Raw genomic sequence first — 23,879 nt, 5'->3', positions numbered from 1 at the left:
ACCTCAAAACAGATTAATCAAATCTGTCAAAGTAACCTTTGTCCCATGTCCAAGTTGGAAGGAAGTATAAGAATCATAGGAAAATTTATATCTAATCTTTAAGAAGTTATTTGGTTGTGACAAACTGCATAGCCTTCTTCCCAAAAACAAAATGAATTATAGTTCTAAAACTGGCCTAGCCCTGTGTTTTCTAATGATAATGAAAAAGTAAATGAACATATCAATGAGCATATTCTACCAGAAGAGAAATACTGATTATGTGGGATAGTTTCTGCTAAGATCTGCCTTATTGTCAGCAATAGCAACTTTTTAAACAAAGGTAAGTACTTCAACCTTATAGAACGTATCTCATAACATTTTGTTTGAAGGAATCATTTCCATGACTTTTTAGAGTGAAATTCAAATTAACTTTATTCAGAAAACTATTTTGGTTTATATTTTTTATCTATTGTTTTTGATTCAGTTGCTGTTAATATGTTATACGTGCTGCTCAGAATATACTATGATTACAACGGTCGATATTGGGTGTAAAATAGATATTTTAGTTACTACCACTGCAACCTAATGGGACTACAAATAGTTTTTCCAAGCTGTTTTACTATTTTTACCATTATTTCATTATTTTTCCTTATGATCATGTTTCTGCATTTAGTGAGTTGGCTTTTGTTTTATCTGATTTACTTACCTTGGACTGATAATTGTTTGCATTTTTATGGTGGATTTAATAAACTGTAATAAACGTCTATATTTGCATTATTTTAATTAAGTAATTGCTTAAAAATTCATTGAATTTACTGAAGTGGTATTCCAGTCCATGTCTTCAAGCTTCTTAGCAGATTTAAAAGTTAGTATCCACCCAAAGCAAATGCGAATGTATGTTCAGGTAATGTTTCTGTCTGAAAAGAAATGGGAATTTTTTTTTTAAATTTCAATTCCATCTGTTTAAGTTAAAATTTCCTTTATGAAAAACATTAATTATTTTTGATAAATGTTCAGTATTTTGATTAGGGACATTGTTGCTTCAAAATGTTGAATAGCATTTTTGTACCTGTATTTACAGTTCTATGTGTTTAAAGGTAAGTACAAAAAGTGTACATTTGAGCATAAAACCTTAGATTTGTTTGAAAAATTAAAGTGCCCATTGCATGTGTTTGTCAGGAACATGGTATTAGAAACATGTCAAGAACATGATTTGAGAGAAGTAAACAACATCAGATGTTCCAACCATAAATGAAAAGCTGAAAAAGTATGAAGTATGGTGATGTACCAGTATGATATAGCAAGTAACAAAGGAAAATAGGAAACATAATTTGAAGAAGTAGTGATGAAATGGTATCTTCAGCAGTATTTATATAGCATTAGCATACACAGGATGAAATAGCAAGTAGTATTATAGAAAGCCACATAAGCATACATTTCAAAGCCACTGATGGCTGTAGCAATTTTGTAAATGCTATGGAATTTTTAATCAACCTTTGGTGAAGCTTTGTGTGCATTGATGGAGGAGATAGAGCCTTTTAGGAAAAGTTTATGTAACTTCTTGACAATGTTCAAGCATTTGAGCCTGAAAGATCAACAGCAGGATAAAAATCAAGAAGAGAATGACAGGAATTTTAGCTACCATATAATTCTTAAAATAATTTTAGAATAACTTGTGAATAATTGTTAATGGATTTGACAATGGATTTATTGTTTGTTTTTCAAAAAATAATCTGAAAGTTTATTGGATTGCTTGAATATGAAAGAGCATCTCCCTATGAAATATTTTGAATCGTATTCAATTCTTCGTGATTTTACGTGTAGGAAAACTGTATTAGCAAACATGAATTTCCAGTTAGCTCTTATGTATTTTTCTATTACTTTAGAATATTTTCCACTTTCCATTTCCTTTTGTGTAGTATTCTTTGAAGTGTGTTGTAAGAATGAGTCACATTGATTGTTTTTATTTTCAGTGAAGTTCCTGCTGCAGTAAATTTGCAGAAATTTAATTTCTGAAAACAACACAAATATGCCATATTATCTAAGGATTCTTTTTTTTTTTTTTAGCATTTTATGGTTTCTTAGTTCATTAGAGTTCCGTACTAGTATATCTATAAACTTTGTCAATATAAGGTGCTGTAGTTGTGTAAATGTTTTGTGTCTATACATACCTATAAGTATATCTCTGCCTCATATGTAGTCATGGGAATGGAGGGAGATGTCCTCTTTCTTGATGGAAGAATATTTCTTCTTTCTTGATGGGAGAAATAAGTAAATGCAGGAAACAATGATGTGTAAGACTTGCTGGTACTGAAAAAGAACTGGCAACACTGATCTTAAGACGTAGAGCCTGTACAGGGAGATACTTGTATTGAAATCATATAACCTTTATTCCAGTATTGATTATCACCAAATATTTAGTTTATCTGGTACCAAACTAAAAATTGATTTTAATATTTTTGTGAACATTAGAAACTCCAGACTGACAAAATATCCAGTTTTTGGAAGATTAGAGGAAAAGTGCGAGGAAAGTAAAAATGTTGAATCTCTGTGTTGTTTCCTTCTACAGCACTGAGTCAGTGTATAAAATATTTGAACAACTACATCCCTATTCTAAAATGTTGTGATTTGTAATGATTTCTGTAGCTTAATTTCAGCAGACATTCTTCTTCATGGCATCTTTCTCACTCCCCAGTTTCTTTTATGTCCCACAGCTTATGTTGTACATTTTTACTTAAAGAAGGTGTGCAGCTTTTATCAAGAGGAGTATTGTAAAGCATCTAATCTAAGGACCAGGACTCTTTTTTAGTGATACTAATTTAGTTTGCTGGTATTACATTGTATCACATAACAAATTATAGTATTTCAAGAGCTTGTTTATAATCCTATATTTTAATATGCAGTGCTTTAGGGTGACTCAGCTTGTAAATGACTTTGTGTACACTTTCTTTTGTGGTAAAGCATTAATCTTTGCAATTTCTTTTGGCAAAAGTAGTCACAAGAAAATAATCTTAACACATTTGAATGAAACACTGGTCCCAGAAGTGGTGATAGATATAAATAGTTGTATACTCTTCCTGGTATTGACCAACTTTATAAATATTTGAATATTGGTTTATACAGTATGATTCAGATTTTCAATTTCCTGCTACACCAAGTAGAAAAAAATCAGCTGAATAAAAGTAACTGAAATATATGCCACTTTAGTTTAATAGCTTATGTGAAACAATAGTAGAATTAATTCAAGAGTAGGAAAATATAACCAATTGAACATATTGCGCTATGTTGAAAGCTGATCCTGAACTGAAAGGACATATTGATTATACATACATTTAAATAGTGGGATTCAAATCACGTCGCTACTGGTTCGCTCGTGGGCGTGCGTGTGGGACGCTTCTTTACATGTGCAGAGACGTCTGGGCGGGTGGCAGAGCCTCCCGCCGCCGCTATCGGTTCACCTGATCCAGGGCGAACTGGTAGCAATCCACCACTGATACATTCATACAACATACAAAGTTATTTGTGTGATCATAACATAAATATGATGTAACATGTTTCTTAAACTTAGTAGCCTGCAGTGGGAAACCAAATAAAGACAGTTCAACTTTTCAAATTATGGAAGGGTCTTAATCCACAAAAAACTGATAGGATTGGATCCTGAATTGTGTGGAGTGATTGAATGATTGCAGATTTAAGAAGGATAATTTTTTTTTATAGATTACTCTTCTTTACACTTTTATCTGCATTGCTGAAAATCTTGGTAGTTTGACATTTTTGTGGAACAATGAGTAAATGAAATTTGACTAATAAAAGAGGAATCAGTTAAAAAGCATTATTTGTCATCTCAACCTTCCCCTTATCACAGAAAAGAATGTTTTAATTCATGGAAGACCAACTCTGGAGACAACTTGATCAATTTTTGTATCCCACTTGTCTTCTGTTTCTTTGAAACTTGGTAATTTAATGCTGTAAAGTTGCCAATATTTTTTTCTTAATTGACTTGACTGAAAACATTATTAGGATGAAATCTAGCTTCAGTTCAGTCCATCTTAAATTCCAGTCCATGACGTTTTCTTAACAATGTGAAGGTTGTGTTCCCTTGCCAAATGGTCTAGTGGCTGAGATATTAAACTAAGATCAGGAGATCTCAGTTCAGGTCTACTATCAGCTAAACTCTTGAGTCAATCCCTGTCTTTTAGCTCAATCTACTGCTCAGACTTATTGTTAGGGGACAAATTGAAGATGGTAGTAGTGCATGTAGCCCTGGGCTTCCAGAGCAAAATGGGATATAATGTGCCCTTTCGCTGAGTGCCCCTATCATGTGGAACACTGCCCTCCCCTCCCAGTGTAGCAGGCCTTTTTAGCTCCAGGGTAGAGTGAAGGGAACCTATGGATGGTTGTTGGGGCAACTTAGGAGATGCCTAGGAGTGCCGGTATTTTAGTTTTAATTTTGAGTTTATAATTTTATGGTTTGTAGTTTTATAAACTTATGAAATTTAAATTGATCAATAAGGCCAAACTGATAACTAGGAATATAAGAAAGACATAGAAAAGAAAGCTGTAAACAATATCACTTACAAATAAAAGCATATATCACCAATGATATTACATAAAACTAACTTTTACTAGTAGTTTTACAAGTCTGAAGCTGTTTATAAACATCTAGTCCACTTAAAACAGTGAGGGCTAATCTTTTCCAGACTGAGTGCCCAAAGCGTGTGCACACCCGAACCCCCAAAATGTAATATGTGTGCATGCTCCCCATGTGCGCTCCACCCTACGCGTGCATGTGTGTCCCTGCACATGCCTCACCGCCCACACATGTGCGTGCACTCCCTGCGTGCGCCATGCACCCCGCTCCTACGCATGCACAGCAGAGACCCAAAGACCAGCTGGCCAGCCTGCACAACAGAGCTGAACTGGAGCGACAGTTCATGTGCCCATAGAGAGGGCGCTGCATGCCACCTAGCACGCGTGCCATAGGTTTGTCATCTCGGACCTAAAACATTTGTTGAAAGAATACCAATACACTTTCACATATATGCATCTTTTTGAAACAGACCCAGAAATCTATTCTGTTTTCCCATTACTATTTTTGTAGCAATATTACAGGATCCTACAACATCACTGTCAGCATTAGAGGTTAATGCAGCTATTCAGCTTCAGTATTAAATATCACAATTCATCATCAGTGCTTTGAGCTTTTGTAGTCTCACTTCATTCAGCAATTCTTCGAAATATAGTGGTGTGAACAAATGCTACAAACACTAATTTTTCAATCTTGGTTTCAGGAGAAGTCCATAAAGATTGCCAGAACATTGCAAAAAAGCAAATAAAAATCTTATTTTAATCTTGATCTACTTCAATTGGATATTGTTGTAGGGTTTGATTTCAGTTTTATTTATCCTATCACACAGATTTCTTCAACACATAACAAGCCTCTTTTATAGATCCAATAAGAAAACAATTTTCCAAGTCACTCTCTTGGTTTATCATTTGTATTTTCCTTTTAATTTTTAAAACTTGATTGAGTTTCTTTTGTATATCCAATGAAGTATCCTTTCCCAAGTTATTTCTTGGCCTGTCATTTGTAAATCAACTTTTTATTCTTTCTCTATATTGTCAAATAAAATTTGTTCCACATCTGCCATTCCTTGATAAACATCTTTTAGACGTACTCTATCCATGGAATTAAACATCATTACATATGTTGTTGATATTTTAATAACTAATTTCTAATTCCATTCTTTAAAAATCTCCTGTAATGTTTACAGTCTTATAATGTTATGTGTTGTTTTGTAAGTCCTGACATTGAGTTTGCATTTTTTATTTTTCTTTGCTTAGTATCTTTAGTTCCGATTCTAAATCATAAAGGAAGTGTTCCTTGTTATGACTGACCATAGCCACGTTTCCTACAAGAAGTTACTTATTTTTATACGGTAGTTAATTCCAAAATCTTATAGTAAAAGAATAGACCAATTTGGACCTTTAATCTCTTTATAACTTTCTTTGATCAGACTTTAAAGCTTTTTGATGTTTATATAATTAATTTTTCTATTGCTCATAGTTGAAAATAACACATAATATCGCATGATAAAGACTTTTCAATCCTGTTGGTCCAAAGTCTCTAATAGTTTTAACATTTAATAAAGCCATTTCTGAAGTGAAGTTTGCAAACTTAATGTTCTTTAAAAGACTCTACCGCGATTGCAAGCAAGATGGGTGATCCCGTAGTCTCCCAGTTCTCAAACCCATGGAAAACAACTGTCTTTCACTCTTACAATGAAAAACTGTTCTTATATGGAGAGGTTCCACCCTATCCATTAGTTCCTTAATCTTTGCTGTGGTCATTAGCCAAGTTTGCATAGAGGTGTGTGTGTGTGGGTGTGTGTACATATATACACACACACAAATATACATTTTTCAAAATTCTTTATGTTTTTTAGTCTCATATGATAAAGATTCAGGAGGGTGGGGTTTTTTTGAGCCTTACTGGCTATTTTTGGTAACAAAATAGAACTTGGGAATGAAATGAGTAAGATATTCATGGCAGATTTTTTTCTATCAAGAATGTGATAGTGGCTCAGCATACCGTATTTAGCAAATTCAGAAAAGGATTTTGGGTGGGATGAACCAAGAAATCTCACTCCTGCATTAAATCTTCTGTGCCATCCAACCTCCGGATATAGTCTATTATATCATCTTTTCAAATTCTCAGTTAAGCAGATATGTGAGGCATCTGGAAAAGCTAAGAGCTGTTTTCTCCTTTATTGGCTGTTTTAAGGCAGTAGTATGGAGATAGGCGGGGTCATGATGGTAAGAGAATGAAAGGATTGGTGTTTTTTTTCCCCATCCCTTTTGAAGGTTTAATTGACTAAACGGGTTATATATCAATTCTTTTGCTGCAGATTAACCCATCCTGTAAATAGCCTGTGGTGAACTCTCCAAGGTCCTGATAGTGCCTTGTTCTATTGGGTTCAGATGTATTTTTTTTCTCCTATTCTTGACTAACCAATTCATACATGAGGTACTCAGCATGACCTGACTATTTGATGATGGGATAGAACAGAAGTAAGCACATTTAAGCAAAATATGTCCAGCAAAGACTATTGATTGTTTTGATTATATGTAATTTCCAGACTTAGTATTATTATGATATTTGAATGCTAGGTTCTGGGAGAAAGATCAGTATGAACATTTTGCTTTTATGTTGTATCCTCCTACCATGGCTATGGTAGAAAATACATGTTCTGTATATTTTCACATTTTTTCTTTGTAATGCATACATACACAAATAATTTACATACAAACATGGTTATATTTGTTTGCACCTTAAAATTTTTGAAGAGGCTTCAAATTCTCCCTTCTCTGGAATTTATGGGATTAACATTTTCAGTCTATTTTCCTATTTTGCTTATCAATGCCCATCACACTAATTTAACTCTAATTCTTTAAACATAATAATTGACCCTATATTTTGTCTTTTTTAAAACAGATAATATACAATAAAACATCAACATAGATGTTGATGTTTTATTCATGTCTAGAATGGATAAAGCCATATTCTTTCATCCCGGAAGCCATAAAAAATCGGTAATCATTTTGAGGCAAAGGCAAAGAGAAATGTTGGTCAAACAAAAAGTTAAGAGACCATGAGGCAATGCTACAAAACCAACCATGGCTAAAAGGACTGTGGTTCTTCTATTATAAAAAGTTTTTATTGGTCAAAAAAAATTTATGCAAATACATATCAGGTATGGTAAATTTTCATTTTTCTTATACATGATAAGAATTTTACTCAAAATTTTTAACACATACAACAGCCATATGGCAAGCAGGTGATACGAAGTAGCTAAGTTTCAATCTTACACAATAAGGAAGGGTCAAGAATAATCAGAATATCATACGAAAGAGAATAAGGAAAACCAACACAATACCAAATATCTTTGTCACTTCCTAGTTTTGGATCTCAGAACTCTGGGTTCAGCCTGACCCAACTCCAGGGCCGCAACAGCGGCAGCCGCCTCCGGCCCCTGGGCTATAACCCTCCCTTCTTCAATTCCTTGGTCATCTAAATCCAGGAGGGCTTTGTGTTCCTCCATGGCCGCAGCCTCACTGACCTGCTTTCCCAGACCTTTCCACTAAATTTCAATTATCTGGCTGTGGTTCTTGTCTCACTGGAGAACGTTAGGAAATAAGTTGGAAGTACTGTAATGGATGAAAAAGGAAAAGTATGGCAGCATTTTTCTTATTTAACAAGGTTTGTATCTGAAAACAATAACACCATTAATATAATAGAACAATTAAAACAAAATATCTAAAGAAATACTTCCATGGGATTGTCAATCAGTAATCTGAACTGACAACTGTATTTTAATTAAATTTGAGACTGTTACCAATTAGTCTATAGCACTACAGGCTTCAAACTGCCTATGACTCAGTGTGCTGACTCATCCAGCAAAACTTTTCTTACCAAAGAAATATCCAGGCACCCACAAGGATAAAAGATCAAAAGAAAAGCAGGTTCACTGACCTGCTTTCCCAGACCTTTCCACTAAATTTCAATTATCAGAAATGTGCAATGACTTTTCTCCCCCACTTAATTCACACATTTTTTTTGGGGTTGGAATAATTGCAGAAACATGACTTTGTTTTTACTAAAAAGTAAATACTTCACTTTGACAATAATTTTTATAAAGAATTTTGCTTATAGCTGATATTTAAATTTGTTCAAAATGAAACTTAGTAGCTCATGAATGCATTGTATATACTTTGGAAATATTTTCAGTTACCTAAACCTAGTTTTTATATTTTATATTACATTATTTTTGTTACCTCTTTATTGTATACTACCCAGAGTTTTATGACTGGGACAAACATTGTAAACGAATGAATAAAAATGACTCTGAGGATATCTGTGTCCTTAAAAACATTGCTGTGAGGGATAATGAAAAAACATGGATGACATGAAGTTTGCAAGATGTTGAAAGGACGGAATGTGACTCTTAAATCCAGCGATATACTGGCACTTAGGAAAGCTAGACCCAATTTGAAAAGTCCCATAAAAAGAGCAAAGCAAGCCATTGAACTTATTTCAGGATCCGACGAACACCAGGCGTATGTGGCAAGGCTATTATAGACTATAAGATGGCTCCATTGTGTTGTAAGGGCAACATAAATGAGCTGAACATATTTTTTGGAAGATTCAAGGCATCAAATAAAATATTTGCAAGGAAAGCTGTGCCCTATCCTAACGAGCAAGTGCTTAGCTTTGATGTTACCTCTGTCTGGAGGACATTGCAGAAAGTTAACATTCAGAAAGCAGCAGGTCCAGATAATATCCCTGGGCATGTTCTTACGATTTGCAGATAAGTTGGCTTGTGTTCTTATAGACATTTACAATCTTTCATTGCAGCAGGTAGTGGTCCCATCATGTTTTAAGATGGGCATTATTTTGTCAGTGCCAACAACGTCTACGATTATGGGTCTTAATGATTACTGTCCAGTTGCACTTACATCCATCATTATGAAATGTTTTGTGAGGCTGATAAAGGACATTATTGTATCCAGCCTCCCTGTAGCATTTGATTCGCTTCAGTCTGCTTACTGGCCAAATCATTCTACAGAGGATGATATTTCTTCTGTTCTCCGTCTGAGCTTGGCGCACTTAAGAGGAAAGAAATACTCACGTGCAAATGCTGTTTGTCGACTTCAGTTCGGCATTTAATACAATCATCCCTCAGAATCTAGTATACGAACTGTGACTTTTAGGCTTTAATACTCCTTTGTGCAACTGGATCATTGGTTTTTTTATTGATAGGCTTCAGTATGTGCAAGTTGGGACTAATATTTCTAACACCATTTTCTTGAGCATATTCTCTTCAGGGCTGTGTCCTAAGTCCGCTGTTGTTCACCCTGTTGATCCATGACTGTTGTGCAAGGTTTGCCACCAGCCATATTGTGAAATATGCGGACGATACAATAGTTGTGGGCCTTATTCAGGATGACAATGAGGGTGCTTACCACAAGGAGATAGAGAGTTTGGTGGACTGGTGTAATAAAAACAGCCTTGTCTTAAATGTAGGAAAAACTAAAGAGATCATTGTTGATTTCAGAAAAGGAAGGCATAGCCATATACGTCTGTGTATTAAAGATTCACCTTTGGAGATGGCTAGCAGCATCAAATTTCTGGGTGTGCAGCTAATGAGTAGGCTAGCTTAGTTGCTCAACAATGAGACACTGGTGAAGCGGGCACAGCAGCGCCTGCATTTTCTGCGTCGCATGAGAAAAATACATCTTCCTTCCCCTGCCCTTACCGCTTTCTATAGAGGGACGATCAAGATCATCCTGTCATATGGCGTTACTGTCTGGTTTTGAAGCATTACTGCTTTGGACAGAAAGGAGGTGCAGAGAGTTGTGAGGATGGCAGAAAAGATTATTGATAGTTCACTTCCTTCTATCCAGGACATAGCATATAAGCAATGCTTGAACAGGGTCCGCAGGACTGTCTGGGACGTTACACATTCTATTTATGATCCTTTTTTCCTTGTTACTTTCTGAGAGGAAGCTTCATGGTATCGGAAGCAGAACACCTAGATTCAGTCAGTTTTATTCCATATAGTAGCAGTCTTATGATTTCTCAAGATTCCTTTGTCCTCTGTGTATTCAAAATTGACAGTGATTAATATGTATGTATGTATAAATATGTATGAGTGTAGATATATATATGTGTTATGTATGTTATGGGTAAATATATACTTTCTTTTGAGAACAGGAAACAGAAAGTGTGCCAGTGTACTCACAGTAAAAAAATTATAATAAAGGTTATCTCATCTCATCCCATCTTGTCTCAAAATATAATTTTATTTGTTTATCTTACAATATCAATGCAGCTCAAGCAATAATTGTCCAAAACAAGAAACCAAAACCCTACCAGGTCTATAATAATTACCTCCTTAAGGTCACAGAGTTAAATAATATTTGTATGCTATTTAGTTTTTTCTTGCCTCTTTAAATTCTCATTGTGGTCTTGGACACCAAAAGATTTCAGAATTAAGCAATTTTTCATTCACAGATTCTTGAGGTACTTCTTATCTTGGCAAGCTGTCATAGCTTATATTTGGTTTAGTTAAAATAGCTGTCCTATCTTTCTCTAGACGTAGGAATGATGGGTCAATTCAGTGAAATAACCCAGAAATAGAAACATAATTTTATTTAGGAAGAAAACTGGAAATACTTTAGATGGCTTGTTAAAAAGATAAAAAAAAGATAAAATCAGTCTGTTTAGATTTATCAAGAATGTAGGAAATTTTCCTCATAGGATATATCAATTTTATGTTACAATGTTTAAATTGATTTTAAAATAGTGAAAAACTGTAATGTATGTCCTGTGAAATATGTCCTTTATAACATGCTAACATTTGTATGAAGCACCTCTTTTTGCATTCTTAAAGCGGCCATGACTTTTGACTGATCTTTGTGTATGTATCCAAGCTTTGTTTGGCTGAGAGAAATATGAACCATTTTCATTCTCGAATATCTTTTTCAGAGGATTAGCACAGCCCTATGAATGTGGCTTCTCATTTCTATCATTATATGATTAATTTAATGCTGTGAGAAGTTATAGCTATGATTGCGCATTTTCTGCAGGTCTGTCACAGGGTTTGTTTGTTTTTTCTGTATAAGATAATGTGTTGTGCTGTTATATAATCTAAGAGTAAGAAGAATTTTGACCAAAATGTGTTAGGTTTGCAATTTGCAGTCCCTGGATTTGCAACTTTCAACCAGCCCCATTGACTTTTGGGAAGCCAGCAGGAAGTTGCAAGTTGCAATCATATGAGGTCCTCTATTAACAACCCATGATTTTCACTCAACTCAGTGCAAATTGAGCTTGTTTCCTTTGAATGAATTTGAATTCCAAATGATATACAATAAAGTTTCCATTTGATATGACTAAAACAAATCTATGCTTTGTAATCCTACTGTTTTTGTGTAAATGAAGATGGAACTCACTTGCCATACAGAACTAAGTAGAAGGTAATAGGAGTGTTTGAACAGTGTAGCTATTCTGCCAAGCACTATTTCTATGACTTAAGTTTTATTTTAATGTTCAACAAAACAGAATCATAAGTGTATTTCTTTAATTGGTACTAATCTTTGTCATAAAGGTATAAATATTTAAAATCATTTTAATGCAAATTGCAATTAAATAATATCTAAGGGAAAATGAGCATGTTATATACAAATAGTTTATTAGATAACTATTCATTGGCATAAGCAGCAATTAATAAGCAATCTTAGAATGAGATGAATTTATATCTAAATCATTTATAATAGCAGTATTGTAGAAATTTGCATTTCATTTTGGGAAATACTTTTAAAATATTTTAAAAGTTTAAACTAAATATTTAACATAGTGTTTCACATTTAAAGTATTTCTAATTGAATCAGTGGTATAATAGAGCAATATGATTTTTCTATGATGGTAGTGAGTAAAACTGCTCATTTCTAAATTTTTATATAATCACATAAATAAGGAGCTTGATAAAAATAATACTTAGAACCAAAACCATAAGTTTCTGTTATTTTATAGAAGTTGCTTACATTGATGGGTTTTTTTTTTGGTTCTTTTTTTTTTTATGGTTCTATTACTTCTTTTTTTTATGGTTCTGTGACTTAAGACTGCAACTTTTTTTGTCCAGCATATACAAAATACAAAGGATTGCATACCTTATATTTAAAATGTATGTGTTGGATCTCCATGCAAGCAAGCTGTAGCAATAACTTGTTGAAAGCTAACTTGTTAGTTAGTAGCTAGTCATGACATACTGAATTTTATTTAGTTTTGCCCCAACATAGTATGTGAAAAGTATGAAGTATGAAGAAGTATGCAGTGGAGTACCCCAAGGCTCTGTTTTAGGCCCAGTACTCTTCAACATCTTCATCAATGACTTGGACAAGGGGATAGATGCGGAACTCATCAAATTTGCAGATGACACCAAGCTGGCAGGAATAGCCAACACTCCAGAAGATAGGCTCAAGATACAGAAAGATCTTGACAGACTTGAAAATTGGTCACTATCTAACAAAATGAAATTCAACAGTGAAAAAAGTAAGGTTCTACATTTAGGCAAAAAAACCAAAATGCACAGATACCGTATATGTGGTACCTTGTTCAATAGTAGTAACTGTGACAGGGATCTTGGAGTCCTAGTGGACAACCATTTAGATATGAGCCAATAGTGTGCAGCAGCTGCCAAAAACGCCAACACAGTTCTGGGCTGCATAAACAGAGGGATAGAATCAAGATCACGTGAAGTGTTAATACCACTTTATAATGCCTTGGTAAGGCCACACTTGGAATATTGCATTCAGTTTTGGTCGCCACAATGTAAAAAATATGTTGAGACTCTAGAAAGAGTGCAGAGAAGAGCAACAAAGATGATTAGGGGACTGGAGGCTAAAACATATGAAGAACGGTTGCAGGAACTCGGTATGTCTAGTTTAATAAAAAGAAGGACTAGGTGAGACATGATAGCAGTGTTCCAATATCTCGGGTTGCCACAAAGAAGAAGGAGTCAAACTATTCTCCAATGCATCTGAGGGTAGAACAAGAAGCAATGGGTGGAAACTAATCAAGGAGAGAAGCAACCTAGAACTAAGGAGCAATTTCCTGACAGTTAGAACAATTAATCGGTGGAACAACTTGCCTGCAGAAGTTGTAAATGCTCCAACACTGGAAATTTTTAAGAAAATGTTGGATAGCCATTTGTCTGAAATGGTGTAAGTTTTCCTGCCTGGGCAGGGGATTGGACTAGACGACCTCCAAGGTCCCTTCCAACTCTGATATTATTATTATTATTATAAAAAGACTGCATAATAAATTAGAAATGATGCTAGAAAACTAATGATTGTATGACTGCATCTTTCTGGTATACATCATGTTGATAAATTTTATGACCATCCTCCCTTTTAATTTAGACTTTGAAACATATATGACATATTTTTAATGCTCTGTGTATTTATTTTCTTTGAAATAAAGAACATTCTATTCAAATGTTTGCAATTAAACTTTTTAGAAATTCTCAACTGTGTATTTTATAATGCATTGAAGCAGTTGAGTTTACGTTTATCATAGAGAAGGATATATTAATATATAAATAGTAGAATACTGTATATGTGGCCTAAACACTGAATAATGATTACTGTGTAGCAGTTGAATATTTAATTTGGTTAATTAAATCAACCTTCGATATTGTAACCTTTAATCCAAACCAGCAAGTCCTAACAAAGAAACGTAAAATGATCTCATCTGTGTGAAATAAGATATTGGAAGTAGAACTTACCTCATAAAATTGAAAGACTAGGTAAGTTCCCTCCTGTTCTCTGGTTTGTAAGGTACCAAAAGATAGGACAGCCTCTTTATACCACATAAAAAGATTATTATATACACTTTTAGAAACATTTTTTCATAAAGGAAATTGAATGTGCAATTGTTGCTATTTACACAGACAGCTGTGTTTGAAATAAAGCTGCTTTGTTAAAAAGAAATATACTTGCATTTTGATGATAAATCTAAGGCAGTTAGCTTCAAAGCTTAATATGTCGTTTAAGAGTTTCTGTAATAGCTGTCACCAAAAGTATTATATGATGTATTCTTCTTTTTGTCTGCATGTCTTACCTTAGAAACCTGTTCATTTGGGAATGTTTTTTTTTCTTAAATCCAGTTTATGGGTTTGAAAATATGTATACTTTATAGCATAGGACCTCTAGTATATATTTTTTGCCTACTGTATTGTAAAAACTGCATTGCTTCATTTTTCATTGTCCTTTAGGATTTCAGTATTTTCATTAGATTCCTTGTTGTTATTAAGTTACCATATATTGGTAAAGGAAGTTTAACTTCCATAGATATACAATAATCTGTGGCAAAAAAATTAAAATCTTATTTTTTCTTAGAAGTTTGGAATACTGTTCTTTTTGTACAACTGTCCTTACATAAATATAAATCACAATAAGTTCTGCTCTTTAATTATGTATCAGTGTATTGTATCTGCATCCAAGATGAGAATATGAGCATCTTGAATTACAGTGTACTGGAGATCATTAAATCTTCTTTTCTTGGTGTTTGGAAGCATTATATTTCTAACAACTGAAAAAAATGTACTATACATGTACTGTTCAGGTTTTTTTGCAGCTTTGTTTGCACTACTGCTATGATTGTTTATTTTTAAATGTGTAGCTACTTTTCTAATACCTTGGAAAACAAGTGACAATGAAAATGAATAAATGAATGAATAGTGACATCTTGCTATTTTACATTCTTTTATGATTTTCTATCAAATGTGCAATACTTATGAACACATTCTTCATTATACTTAAGAACTTCCTATTGTTTTCCATCATCCTGTTCTCCCTCGTGCCGTCCGCCAAGCAGTGTCGGCTGGCGGCCCCCAGGGGAAGGTCCTTCTCTGTGGGGGCTCCCGCACTCTGGAACGAACTTCCCCCGGGTTTACGCCAAATACCTGACCTTCGGACATTTCGTCGCGAACTGAAGACTCATCTTTTTATTTGCGCGGGGCTGTCTTAAATTGAATTTTATCTTTTATCAATTTTTAAACGGGGTTTTTAGTTATGGAAATTTTTAATTTTTAGGCTAATTTAAATAAGTTTTTTAAATGGTATTTTAATCTGTACATTGTATCGTTTTATCTTGCCTGTACACCGCCCTGAGTCCTTCGGGAGAAGGGCGGTATAAAAATCAAATAAATAAATAAATAAAATAAATAAACAGAATTGAATGGTAATATCACCTTAATCTGTCAGTTGTGTTTTTCACACTGCTGTTTTATTGACTGGTTTGGTTATTCAAACCGTTAGACTTGAAAGTAAAATGGACTGTATATTCTATGAAGGATCCTCAAAAATATTAATTTCCTGGGACTTCTCCAGCTAGGCCTTAAAAGTAAAAATAATTATTTTTCTCATAACATATGTTGCATAGTCATATGTACACTTATGAAAATGATCTCTTTGTAGTTGATTCTCTTTTTAATGAATTTGTGGTCTGTATTTTAGTAACTGATGTGTATTTTATGTAAAAAGATTTATACAAATTTGTGAATAGTGTTATTTGAGAATATTAAATGTCTATGGAGATTCTCAGTCTTCCAGGTCATGGTTGTCCCAAAGATGCTTTCTTTCAAAAGACAAAAAGCTTCTTCTTACTGAATGGTGGAAAATGGAAGGATTTATATTCTTTGCAGTCATGTGGTTTTTCTGAGAATTGATGAGGTCACTCGGAGGTTTACCTGGGCCTTCAGGGTCACCTGAATCCTTTAGTCTGCAGTTTTTTTTTCTGAAATATTTTCATACTCTTACACCATTTGAAGGGTGTCCTTGAGAAGGTTAGTTTATTTCTGCCAGAGAGTTATCTTGACCATTCAGTCCTTCAATAATTGAATATAGTATTGACCTTAACAAAGTGCTGCCTATTCAACTCAAAATTATTGTTTTCCTTTCCCCTTCCATTTTAGCTTTGAAAACAGATTGGCAATTCTTTATATCAATATAGATATATTTAGCCTATCTGCTTTTGACCTGATGTAATAATTCTGAGAAGCAGATCTTTTGAAAGATTAGTTTACATGCCTGATCCTACAACATTGTCTTGGTTACAAATCATACTACTTACATCAGAATTTCAAAGCATTTTCTTAATGTTGGAGATTACCTTTGTGTCCCCCTCATGTCATCTTTTCACATATTAATTAAAATAGAAACATTAATTTGTTGATTGATTGATTATATGCTATCAAGTCAATATTAACTCTTATCAACCACATAGATTTTCTCTCTGATCCTTCAGGTCTTCCATTGCCATTGTAACAGATTCCTTCCACAATTCTGCTGATTTCTTCTATAGCGTCATAGTGCTGCTTATTTAAGAAGCAAGATGAGCAAATAAATCTGAATATGCTACTAGATTTTGAGTAAGCAAGGATTTCTGACTCCTAAATTGTTCCTCAGTAGTAGTAACAAAACAGTTTACCTTCTTCTGCATACATAGTCTAAATTGCAATATTTATTGATTGATTAGCACACACAATAAAATAAAATAGAAACTATGAAAAAGGCCTATAAAACTGAGCGGGGTCCTATGTATGGAAGATTCAGTTTTCATGCACTGGACAAAATTTTTTTCTGAGCTCAAAGTAGGAGTGTCATTTCTATGTGAAAAAATCAAGGAATAATTTAAGTATTCTGAACTCTGATTCTTTTTGCTTTATTAACAGACCTATTTGAATTTATGAGATTATTTAAGTGCAATATAGAAATAGACTAATGTTTAAATATTTTGGAAGGTGAAATCTATACTAAGCTACAAAAAAGGAATAAGCATTTAATCCAACAACTACTGATTCATATTCTATACTGCCATTTAATGCACCTTTAAGATATTTTTAAAATGGGACTTCTGGGTGAGGAAAAATAGCAAATCAGAGGTCTCCAAAATAGGATAGATAGTACAGTGACAACCAAGAGACTGTTCATAAACAGTGGATAAGAGAGTTTGCCCACTTGCACTCTGGACAGCTACTTCTCACAAGAGTTCAGAATAGTAGTTATCTTATGAGTTAACTGGGAAAGTACTTGGGGAAAAAAGGAAGCCATCAACTCTAAACTGCATCAGCGCCTTTAAAGGCACAAGGTTCAGCCATCTCACCTTTGGATGTACAATTATTTTACAGCTAAAAGAGGTCTTCCAAACAACAAATTTGAAAAATCACTTGGTGAGTAAAACTTCATCCCAAAATAGAATAAAAGTAATTAGCAGCTTAAAAAATATAAAATAAATGGCAAAAAGCTAAATAAGAATTTAAGAAAGTTATAGACCAGACAAATTTGGAACATTATGAGTTTTGCTAAAATTGCTAAAAAATTTAATAAACAAAAAAATATTTCCATTCGACAAATTGTTTATCTTGGCTAAAAGTTAAAAACAAAGTAACAAAATAATCCCAAGAGTTCATGAATATAGAAATGAGCCACTAGAGGGGAATAAAGTTCCAGGCAGAAAAAAGAAATGTGAAATTTTCAAAATGACAATAAAGGTATTACACTTGACATTTCAAAGGATTTTTGAAAAAACTGGGATAAAAACATAGAACTAATTTGACACCAATAATCTCTGTACTTATGTGTATTTTTTGAAAAAAATTATAAAGAAGAAATGACAGACAACAATATGTGACCATTAATGAATAGACAGGTTTAAGAGAGGATACAAATCAGCTAGGAATCCTTCTCCTAGCTGAGAAATATTGGAAAATAAAGAAATTGTAGATTATAAAACAGATGACAGTGTGGAAATACAAATATACAAACTATACAAAAAATTACAAATAATAAACCAAGAGATTAAAATAAAGGTCATGGGCAAAGACCAACTTTTGGATATATAAGAAATCTTAAAATGAGAGATAGTTTGAATGGAAATCCAATCCTACAATAGCAACTTGAAATTAAAGATTAAGATTGTCAGAAGCAAAAGAAAAAGGAATATAAAGTTGACTTGTTTGATCAGGATTAAAATCAAATATTTTTATAAAATTCTGGATGTGTCCTTTATAGTTATTTTGCCAAGATTTGAATAGAAATGACAATGAGTTTTGGATTTTTGAACAGATAGGAGGGTGCTATGAGAAGAAGTAAACCATGTATGTATTAATTATTTCATTAAGTGGTGGGGAACTATTAATATGTTAGTCAACCAACATAGATAATGAGGTTACAGTACCTATTTCCTCTTACTTTCTACCCAATGATGTCAGGGAACCATGTTGTTGAATAGACTTTTTATCTACTTAAAAAAAAACGTGTTCATTGACCATATAAAAATACATTTCAGGATTAAATAAATTTGTTGTTATAGAAACGGCTAGTACATGTAAAGTATGTAAAAGTAAAAAGTTGAGGCTGTATGTTATTATTTTATTCTAACTTGTGATTTAAACTTTTTCTTTAAAAATAAAATTCTAATATGAAATTATATTCTTATAACTGATGTGATGTTATTCTAAAGAACAGATTTATGACCCAGAATTATTTGCTATGGCCTATTCTCTTTAAATTAATTTTATCATGCAGTACACAGATTATTTGCAATCATGATCTACAGTAATTCTTCTATGACATATTATTGTTTGGGTGTGAGATTTTTCTTACAATAGTTTTACATATGTTAAACTCAGATGAGCTGTAAATTGAGTCCAGAATTGAACTTGAGTTGATAGGAAAAAGACTCCATATATGTCCCAGATGAAAAATGATTCTGCTTCCATTTATTTGCTTTGAATAGATTGCAGTTGACTATTATTAAATGACATTGGGATGAAATAAGTTTGTGTCAAAGTTTGAAAATAATCTACTAAAACAATTTGTGGAAGAAGAAGAATATATGCACTTTTCATCAAGAAGGCCCATTTTTAAGTTATTGTCTTTTAATAAATGGATTGTTGTGGCAATGTAATTAATTAATCATATTTTGATTCTGTTTGCTGCATTCTTTATACATATTCCAAATAATTACCTTGTATTAATTTGAAATTTGAGAAATTAATAAAAAAGTTATTTCCAATTTTCTTTACAGCAATTTGAAACACAATTATTCCAATATCCCAAATGATGTATCATTGCTCCCTTCTTCTAAAATATAACCCTTTTCAGTCAATAAATCCCAAATTCATTAGTTCATTTTTGTCCATGTTCAACAAAAGTCTATAAACAGGTTCCAGTCTTTTATAAAACTAGTTATTGTTTCTTCCCTTATCAGGCAAGTCAGGCCTAATTCCCTTCTTCGTTATCTATATCTCTGTACTTTTCCATTTCTGTGCATATACTAGTTTTCTATAATTACCATATATAAAAACCAAGCATCGTGACTCTTTTCTAATTGAGTGTACATAAGTTCTAGTAAAAAAATCTCTGCAATTGTGACTTTCAAAGTAAAATTTAGTTAACTCAGCTTGTGTTCTGTCAGTGGTTGGTCTTCGGTATCATCTGGATCAGTGGTGGGATTCAAAATTTTTTACTACCGGTTCTGTGGGCATAGCTTGGTGGGCATGGTAGGGAAAGGTTACTGCAAAATCCCCATTTCCTCCCTATCAGCTGGGACTCGGGAGGCAGAGAATAGATGGGGGGCAGGGCCAGTCAGAAGTGGTAGTTCTCCAAACTACTCAAAATTTCCACTACCGGTTCTCTGCTGAATATCACTTCTGATCTGGATATATTTTTGCCAACGCTAATTGTTGCTGGTTTTTTGCATTTTACATACTTTTCCAGTATAGAGTTACTTTAGATGTAATGAAGATTAAGCTTTTTAATGAAATAGCTTGTTTAAGATTTGGCCAGCACCAGACAAGAATTGATACCTATCTTTTGCTTAAGTTGGCACTTTGCAAATATGCTGATTTCTTTGTTTTAGCAGTAGCATGCCCAAGGAGCAAAAGCTTATGGGAAAACAATCAGAACAAGGGTATGCCATCTCTCCTCTATCCATCTCCCTGTTGTACTTGCTACACACTCAGGGGATAATAAGAGTGTCAGTTCTTATAAGAGCACCTGCAGGATCCTTATACCAGCTGCCACTTCTGTTAGCCCCCTGAGCCTGCATGCAATTATGAATGAACACAACACAGGAATTCATAGGCATGAGAGATATGAATTACTGTTTGCTCTGCTCTTTCTACCATATAATTTTGCTTCTACACAAACCAATTCAAGCAGATTAAGGGGAGGGAGAAGAAGAATATGTTTGGCAGTTGGCAGGCTAAACAAAATGATTCCTGAGCTGGTAGGGTGGTATGGTTTTGAATGTGATTATAATTTATTTTTAAATGACACCTACAATCTTAATTGTCAAATGCTGTCTTGAAGCCTAGCTTTGCAGGTAAAAAAAGTGGGATACTTTTGAAACAGATTTGTGTCTATTAAAAGGAATTTGGGATTAGAAAGGCAGGCTTTTTATGAATTAATGGTTGCAGTACTTTCTTTTCCTTGCTCTTTATGGGCAATCCAGATATATTCTGAGCTAATTAAAAAGGATTTCTGAAGGTTCCTTTGATAAAGTTCTAACCGATATAGAAAAAAAGCAACATTGGAAAATGAGATAAGGCAGCCCCTCTACTTTCTCGTAACAGCTAAAGTCATGTAAAATATAAGTACACTGTGCATAAAATGTTTCCTTTTTAAAGTAAGTGGCCATATCAATCTTTTATTTTCATTCATATAATATATAAAGATAAAGGTGATGTAATCTAACAAAAACTATGAAAACATGACTTTGCAACTGTTTGTTTAACACACATCAACAGATATGTTGTTTCCTTCAGTAGAAAAATCAAATACCTTTGGCAGAAACAACCTCAGTTGGTTGTTTCTTATAACTGTGTACCAGTCTCTGATATCAATTGAATTTTTTTCTCCCCATTTCTCCATACATAATTTTTTTCAGCTGTGCAAGTTTTGAACTGGTTTTTTTTCCATGCAGACCCCATGTCAAATAACCCCACTGCATTTTGATCCAATGCCGGAATTAGACGCAGAATTTGACTTGGCCATTCTAGCATCCTTATTTTCCTTTTTTCCCCAACCATTCCTTGGTAGATTTACTGGAATGTTTAGGGTCATTCTCATGTAGCCAGCTTTGGGCTTCTATTTCTGACAGATGATCCCTGCCACATCCACAACCATCCTTTGACATTATAAAGAATTCGTAGTAGTTTTTATAATAGTGAACTGCCTAAGCTCTGATGCAGCAAAGCAGCCACAAATCATAACATTTTTACCATTATGCTTTATAGTTGGTATTAGGTTCTTCTGATGAAATAGTGTCTTCAGTGTTTTTGTACATATTTTCCAGTACAATGGCCAAATAATTATTTTTGCTTTGCCTGCCATGAGCACATTGATGCAGAACACCTAGTCTTTGTCTAAGTGTTCATGACCTTTTAATTTTGCCCTAATAATTTTTATGGAAAGCAAAAGTTCTTCTTGACATACTTACTACCCAACCCATTTAGATGTAATTTGGGCTTCTTCTAATGTTAGACTCATGCACGTTCATTCACATCAATAGTGGCAAGAGTTATCTGTAGGTCACTTGATGAAATTTTGGGCTTCAATCACTTCTTTCTGCTACTTACATTTTCTTCCCAAGCTTAACTGGCCTGGGCAAATTGACAGTTGTTTGAAATCTTGATAGATCCAAATTATTTTGATAGAGCCAAGTCATATGTATCTCCAATCACTTCCCCTGTCTTATTGTATTATAGAGTTCTCAGCTGAGAAAAGCTGAAATCACACAGAAGCATCCCCATAAATTCTCCCCCAAAATAAGATTGGAGTCTGGGGATTGGATTGTTGAATGTATTGGAAAATGTTGGTTGAGGTGCCAAGTACCAACCATAAAAATGGTTGTTAAGCCACCACTACCTGTATTGCTCTTAAATTTTATACACACAAACCCACAGTAATGATACATATAGATAGATGTACATTTAGTGACAGCATATGTAAAAATTGCATACCAGCTTGTATGTATTTATGTTTGTGATTTTTTTCCTGATAGTTTTTAGTTTTTATATATGTTTTTTAAAATAAGATTTTATTCCTCAACAAAAGGAAATTTTGACTCTGAAGGACAGATTTTTGAACAGACAAAGTATTTGCAGAGTTGATATAGAACGACTCATTCTTGTAACACCAATACTATAAAATGGAGAGAAAATGAAATATTAGCAATGAATTTATTAGATTTCTTTTATATTTATAGTCTTTCTCTTCCTAGGGTTTCTGTCATTATGTAAACCTGTGGAGTAGGTATATATAAGAAGAATGAGTTCTTTGTAGAGAACTACGTAACGTTGTCTGGCAGTATAATACTTGTTCATTCTGCTTTCCTGTATGCTGGGATATGGACCATGTTGATAGTTCTGTATTTTTTATTGGCTTATCTTATTATTGACCTTGACATTTTCTGATTGTTAGATGTAAAAGATAAAGTCAGAGTAAACAAGCAATAGGACAGTCCAGATAAAATTCAAAAGATTCAAAAGATCTTGGGGTAGATAACATTTGTTACATGTGATGTTGTTTGATCATATTAATAAGACCCTTCAGCTCGTCTATGCTTCTGATACTCAAATACCTGCAAGAGGGAAAACCAGATCTTTAGAGTTTTCTAAACAACAGGAAGAGTTAGTGCCATCCAAATATTAGGCAAGGTGCTGGTAGTGGTGGCTGTTGTAGTTGTGGTGGTGGTAGAGGTGGAGGAGGAGGGGTAGTGTTACATGGTACAGTTGCAGCAACAAAGAAGTAATGTCTCTTAGGTCCCACAAGATGACATTGCTTAAATGACCGGATGCAAAATATATCTACTCAATCAGTTCTTAACAAATGGCCAAAAGTAATTAGACACAGGTGATCCTGCAACTAACCAGGGCCTGAGCTTTCAAGGATTTTATATGCAGTAACCACCACCTGGGATTGTATCTAAAAACCCAATGTAATTCCTGATGCTTATGAAGTAAGATTGCATCTCAATTTCCATGGAAAATACTTAAGTTTTAAGTACTACTGTACTTAATTTTGAGGGTGGAATAATGCCATGATGTCTGCTTTTGAAAGCAAAAGATAGGATATTAAAATTAAAACATAATTCTGACTACAGTGTATTAGGAGGAATTCAGGTTTAGAAAGGCAAACCTTTTATCTGTTTTATAATATTTATAGCTTATCCCAATTCAAAGAATTCTGGACAAGGTAGAACAAACCAAGGTACTAAAAAAATAGTTTTTTCAAAGGCAACAATCCTGCCAAGGGCCTCCTAAAACAATGTT

The 23,879-nt window shown here is 33.7% G+C and overlaps 1 protein-coding gene across 1 annotated transcript in view; it reads left to right on the top strand.

Moving 5' to 3' along the window:
* METTL15 (methyltransferase 15, mitochondrial 12S rRNA N4-cytidine) overlaps positions 1-23,879 on the top strand; it is a 75,955-nt gene that overhangs the window by 3,307 nt on the left and 48,769 nt on the right. The window lies entirely within an intron of this gene.

This window comes from Ahaetulla prasina, chromosome 1, assembly GCF_028640845.1.
Source record: "Ahaetulla prasina isolate Xishuangbanna chromosome 1, ASM2864084v1, whole genome shotgun sequence".
Lineage (NCBI taxonomy): Eukaryota > Metazoa > Chordata > Lepidosauria > Squamata > Colubridae > Ahaetulla > Ahaetulla prasina.
The sequence above is the reverse complement of the archived record's forward strand: the minus strand, read 5'-3'. Positions and strand labels throughout refer to the sequence as shown.